The 6,882-nt window shown below is 44.6% G+C and overlaps 1 pseudogene; it reads right to left on the bottom strand.

Moving 5' to 3' along the window:
• Positions 1-2: 2 nt before the first annotated feature.
• Positions 3-605, bottom strand: LOC105887403 (annotated as a pseudogene).
• Between the last annotated feature and the right edge of the window lie 6,277 nt (positions 606-6,882).

Genomic DNA, 6,882 nt, shown 5'->3' with positions numbered 1-6,882 from the left:
TTATCAAGTTCATGCCCAGAATCATAAGATCTTTTGGTCTGTTTGTTAGGAGGGCCTGCTTGCTTGTTGCTATGCGTGGATTCATGACTGCAGTGTGAACTGGCATGACTGTCTTCTGCTCCATGCCATTTCCAATCTGCTGTTTCTTGCCTGGCTATAATCTGTTCGTGGCTTGTCTCTTCAGGCCCCGGTGCTGTGACAGTGCTCGCTGACTACTGTGCTTGTTGATCCTGGCTAATGACACACTCATCACGACTTGGATAAATTTTACTGATGAGCACATCAAAGTTTGGGTCTGTGCTTGGTAATCTTTGGAAACTAGTTTTTTCCAGCAGGTAAGACATTCTTTGTTGCCACTTTTAAGGGCTATGATGATGCAGCCTGCACAAAATCCCTGTAGACACTCCTTTGTAGTCATGGTATCCTTTAACTTACCCAAATAAACTGGGTACATTAATTCACTGTGCAGACTCCCAGGTGAAACCATAATTTCCCAGCCATCTGTTACTGCCTCCTGAGGTGTTCACTGTAACTCAGTTCATATAAACGAGTCCCCACGTTTTGCTTACTGGTTGAGTTCTGTTGGTCTGCACAGCCTGAGACATCATAGCTCTTGCTCCAGCTGTGGCTCTGCTGGCTGCCACTGGAGCGAAACTCAGACCATCAGCTGCCCAGCGCCTGTGCCACCGCCCAATATGGCAAGCCTCAGCTTCCACAAAGGAGCTCCGGAAATGCAATAGGGGCTTCTCAATACTCCTGAGAGGCTGAGGGGCAGCCAGCCTGGCCAGCGCTGTGGGGAGGACGGGAAGCAGAGAGCCAGCGAGGGACATATCAAAAAACTTTAACACTTAGACTTAGGTCTTTTATCCATCTTGAATCAATTTTAGTGAGTGGAGAAAGGTGCAGGTCCAGTTCAAAGAGTCAAAGCTGTGGTTGTTGGCATGATTGTGGAGAGAAGGGAACACTTTTACACTGCTGGTGGGACTGTGAACTAATACAGCTCCTTTGGAAGAAGTACAGAGAATCCTCAAAGAACTCAAATTTGGCCCGGTGCCCATAGCTCAGCGTCTAGGGCACCGGCCACATAAACTGGGGCCTATGAGTTTGAACCCAGCCAGAGTCTGCTGAACAACAATGACAACTACAACAAAAAATTAGCCAACTGTTTTCCCAGCTACTTAGGAGGCTGAAGCAAAAGAATTGCTTAAACTCAAGAGTTTGTAGTTGCTGTGTGTGAGCTGTGATGCCACAGAGCTCTTCCAAGGGCAATATGGTGAGACTCCGTCTCAAAAAAAAAAAAAACCAGAACTCCAATTAGACCTCCCATTTGACCCTGCAATCTCATTACTGGGCATCTACCCAGAAAAAAAATCATTTTATCATAAGGACATTTGCACTAAAATGTATTTATTACAGCTCAATTTACAATTGCAAAATTGTGGAAACAACCTAAATGTCCACCAATCCAGGAATGGATTAACAAGCTGTGATATATGGATACCATGGAATACTATTCAGCCACTAAAAAGGATGGTGACTTTACATCTTTTGTATTAATTTGGATGGAGTTGAAACACATTCTTCTTAGTAAAGCATCATAAGAATGGAGAAGCAAGAATCCAATGTACTCAATTCTGATATGAGGACAACTGATGCCAGTAGATGGTGGGGGAAGGGGAAATGGGGGGGTGGAGAGGGGGAGAGAGGGAGGGAGGTGTGGGGTCAGGGTGTATGACACACCTCTTGGGGGTGGGACACTATTAATAGAGAGACTTCACCCAGCAAACGCAACCAGTGTAACCCAGCTCATTGTACCCTCGATGATTCCCCAACAATAAAAACAAAAAACAAATAAAAACTTTTATTCTCATTCTCATTAATGAGAATGGCTGGCTGTGAGAAGTAGAGAAAACTATTTCTCAGTCTGCAAAATGACAACACCACACATATAAACCATTAAGCCACATGTTTCAGTCTTCACAGGATTTTGGCAGTGACACAGTAGCTTGAAATGAACCAACTCTCCTGCCAAACAATTAAAATATCTGGAAAATACATTTAAAAACAACTAAAGATGCAGGAGAACAACCAAAAACAGGCAGCACCACTTGAGTGATGGGGACTGCACTGGGTAAGATCCTTGTTTAGAGGGCTTTTCTCCAGGTTATTCCCCAGGCTGCATAAAGCTGGGTGAATAGAGTAAGAAGGAGGCCACAATTTTACTGGCTTGAAGAATGAAATGGCAAAATTCAAGACCACCAGATGACTGGATATTGAGGACAGAACTCCTAGAAAAGATGAGACCACAGAGAGCGCCTCCAGATGTGTGAAGCCCTCAAATTCCTGCATCCTCCTACTATGCATGTGCAAGGGAGACTCCAGAAGGTCCACAAAAGAGCGAGGATGCCGAGAGATATGAGGAGGGTTTCAGCTGCTTCCCAGTACAGAAGAAGCACTTTGAAGCTCAGTGCTGCAAAGATTTAAAACACCTGGGATTTCCACTGACCCCCTCAGACTGGTATGCCCTGCGGGCAGGCTGCAGCCTAAGGCTGTGGAATTTGCCCTTGGACTAAAAGAAAGGCAAGAGTGAGTCAGATCCACCCTGGAAAGCTGCCACAATTTTAAGGTGATCACCCAGTAATTTAACTACCTGCTAGAAAATAAAGGAGAGTAAACAGAAAATCATATAATCATCTCAACAGAAAATCATACAATCATCTCAACAGAAAATCATACAATCATCTCAACAGATAAAGGAAAAGCACATTCCCAAATTTAACACTTTTAATTAACAACATTCAGTAAACGAGGACTAGATAGAAAGGAACTTCCTCAATTGTGATAAAGCAATGAATACACAGCCAAACAGCTACTATCACAGCTACTAGGGAAAGGCTAAATTCCTTCCTCTTAAAATTGGATGTGCGGTAAGGACGTCTGTCCTAGACGCCTCAGGGTACACTAAGGCACACAAAAGAAACAAAAGCCACAAATATTAGAAAGGAAAGCTGCCTTTACTTATAGACAAAATGATGATTTGCATGGAAAATCTTAAAATGTCTACCAAAAGTCCCTACTAGAACAAACAAGTGAATTTTGTAACAAAAACTTAGTATGGTAAACAAAAGATGCAATTGGCAGATTTAGGAAATACAGTTAATACAATATCGTTAATATAGTTAATACCTGGACCAATACACCGTTGGTCAGCAAAATGCCAGCCAGGCCAAGTTAAGACAGTGATTTTCTGAAGCATCTGTTACAAAATGCTCTTTTATAATTTCCAAAATAGAAAATTTTACTGAGCATGGACTCAGATTACACATGTATCCATCCAAACTCACTCTCACCTTCAGTGAAACTCCCAGTTAGGGTTATTACCACAAACACTTTCCCCTCTGGTTCCAGGTCCACCTAGAAAGAGAAAAAAAAAATTACATGTTATATTTCATTATTAAAGTGCTTTTGTGGACTTTAAATAATTAATCACAGAGAGGCCTGTGCAAATCACAGCCACGGGTCCAATCTAAGTCTTTGGACAGCAGAGGGATGAGGAGACCAGTGAAAACCCAGAACCTGCAGGGGCTGAAAAGCCAAGATGAAAGAAACTACCATTTTTTGGTTTCCTTCCTCTTGAATTTTATTCTCTTCCATTTGGGGCACATTGTTATATAAGCAGCACTCAGATCTTAGGCACACCACTTGTAAGAGCCTTTCTAAACCCCATGACAAGAACGTGAAAAGGAAAAATAATGGAGCATAGGTAATGAACAAATATGGCGCAGTCAATGGCACATCTTTAGTTTTTATTGAGTGAAAAGTATAGTCTCTGTCTGTGCATTCCACCAAAGTCCAGTCAGTCTTAAGCCAGTACCAGGGAAGGAGGTTCAGGAGCTTTGTATTCCCCACTCCTGACTGTTCATAGAAATATCAATGACCCTTAAAGTTATCTATCAAGACACGTTTTCTGGGTGGGGCGGAGTGGCTCATGCCTGTAATCCTAGCACTCTGGGAGGCTGCGGCAGGTGGACTGCTTGAGCTCAGGTGTTCAAGACCACCTAAGCAAGAGTGAGACCCCATCTCTACTAAAATTAGAAAAACTAGCTGGGCATCGTGATGGGCACCTGCAGTCCTAGCTACTCGGGAGGCTGAGGCAGGTCGCTCATTTAAGCCTAGAAGTTTGAGGTTGCTGTGAGCTAGGCGACTTCACAGACCTCTAGTCTGGGCAACAAAGTGAGACTCTGTTTTTTTTTTTTTTTAAAAAGACACATACTCTGCAAAGGAGGCAGCTCGACATCTTCTCAGCAGTCTCAGCCTCTGCACACACTCCAGTGTCTGGAAGACCATGGTGCGGCAGGGTCCCCAGGACGGAGCAGAGCCTCCCAGACCTGCTCTGACTACCACCGGCTCAGGCAGACAGGCTCGCCCTCTTTCTGCTGGGTGTTAACCTCACTATCCATGAACACCTCTAAGCCTTGCACTGCGAGGTTCTTGTGGACTCAAATACACGTAAATTCACAATTGTCCTTAAATAAATCTTGCCAGATCAAATATATGACTCCATTCGTCTGAAAGAGAAAAGTCAAGAGAAGCTTGCCTGGGCTACAGAGAAGCCTGAGTATTGATGGGGAATATCACTTTTTGATAAGACTACAAAATTTAAATAAGCTGAAAGTTGCATGGTACAGCAGAAAGAGCCCCTTACACACACACACAGAGACCACAGCATGCATGCTGACTGCCACAGCAGGCTCTGGACTGTCGGTGAGGCCCTGTACCACCCAGGCCTCTCTGTTCTCATCTGAAAGTCAGTGGCTCGTTTCCCAGCATTCCCAACATGGCCTCCGTCACATGATCTCAAAGTATATCAACCATACTATTCACTTTTGGCCTTACCCTAGGTCACTACTACATTGTTTTTTTGAGACAGAGTGTCACTCTGTCATCTAGGCTTGAGTTCCTTGGAGTCAGCCCAGCTCACAGCAACCTCAAACTCCTGGGCTCAAGTGATCCTCCTGCCTCAGCCTCCCAAGAAACTAGGACTACAGGCACCTGCCATGACACCTGGCTAATTTTTCTATTTTCAGTAGAGACAGGCTCTTGTTCTTGCTCAGGTTGGTCTCAAATTCCTGACCTCAAAGAATCCTCCTGCCTTGGCCTCCCGGAGTGCTAAGATTACAGGCATGAGCTGCCACATCCGGCCCACCAGTACATGTTTTTTTAATACCATGCCCTGGTTATGTACTTTTTCAAAATATAAGACACCTGTTTTGTACAGACTCAGAAATCTTTACCCATGTAACAAGCTATTCTCACAGCCCCCGACTCTCTGCATATAATGTTGCCAGTGCAGTTACCACACTGTAAGTCACCTCCATGTTCAAAGCAGCTACTTACATCATGACTACTGCTAACTTAACAATATCCCCTTACCTATCTTAATACCACTTGTGAACCTTTATAGAACGGTTCTGAAAATAGAGCTCTCTGGAGAGATGACTAAACAGGATGTCAGTCTCTAATTGTCTCCACTCTCTGCCTTGACTTGTTTCAAGTCAAAAATATGTTATTTTTAAAAGCCACTCCCTCATCTTCATTGTAAAGGCCTGGCAGAGAACTCACACTTACACATACATTCAACCTCACAACATAAACTGAAGCTGGCACAGGAGCTGACAGACAGACTGCCAGGCTGCCCCCGCCATCCTTTAGCTCATGGTCAGCCTCCTCCAACACTGCCCCATGGGCCTGCATAAAAGGCCACTCCACCCCAAGCCAGGTCAGGAGCTTCTCTGACAGAGGGCAGGGGACTGCACCACTTGGATCTGGAGCTCTCACAAGCAGAATAGGGTGCTTCCTCATTTGTGACCTGTGCCAGGTTCAAACATCCTCTTCCAATCTTTTCCATCTAGGGCAGATGTGCTAAGGCATCAGGCCTTGGAACAGGATTTCACCAACTACAGATCAAGACTCATTAAAAGGACATGAGAGAAATTTAGTGGGTTGCACAAAACAGGGATTTTTAAGTAGAATAAAACAAGAGAAAATATGAAAACATGAACACATCACAAGGTAGCAAGGAAGAGCAGTTCCCTGAAACTTGTTTGTGGTTTTGTTTACACGTGTAAGGGTGCACTGGGTTTTAATGTAAAGAGGTATTCCTTACTGTGTCGCAGAGGAGTTTGGAGAATGTGGCCTGAGAGGTCACGCACATTGTTGGTGGGCTATTGTTATTTATTTCCTAGTGGTTGTCTGGATACCCGCCAGAGCAGCCAACTCACTGCCTCAACAGATGGCTTATTTCATTCCTGTACTTCGTGTAACAGATCTTTCCCTACCAGCAGAACTGCAGCAAGAACAATAATTTCCACTCATTGACCTCGTTTTGTCCTCTACAGTCTGGTGGACACTGTTTCTCCAGCTTTGGAAACAGCACTTGAGCTTTATTTGAGAATTACCCTTCCCTCACATGTAGCCCAAATCGCTCATCTGGGATTCCACCCTGAACTCCAGAGTAGACAGATGGCCCAGACCTAGCTGATCAGAGCACTGAATTTCCCCCCACCAGGATGACTGGCCTGGGGCTGGCAGGTCCCCTGTATCTGGTTAGCAGAGTAACTACAACTCCCTAGCCTCAGCAACTACTGGCTCAGATTTGGGCACAAAATCCAAGTAGGTCCATTAGGAATCCTGGATCTACAAGGACCAGATAAGCTCTCACTTCCACCGTACTTCAGTCTGGAAGGACGTAAACTTGGGAGGATCTGGAAGCCTTGCTGTCACCACAGTGAGGTACAGAATGAAGCCAACAGAGGTGGAAAGCTTGGGGACAGAAAGAGACCACGTCTTGATAACATCACTTAAACGTTGAGATGAGGCTGG

The sequence above is a fragment of the Otolemur garnettii genome, unplaced genomic scaffold, assembly GCF_000181295.1.
Source record: "Otolemur garnettii isolate 467f Iridium unplaced genomic scaffold, OtoGar3 scaffold00081, whole genome shotgun sequence".
Classification (NCBI taxonomy): domain Eukaryota; kingdom Metazoa; phylum Chordata; class Mammalia; order Primates; family Galagidae; genus Otolemur; species Otolemur garnettii.
The sequence above is the reverse complement of the archived record's forward strand: the minus strand, read 5'-3'. Positions and strand labels throughout refer to the sequence as shown.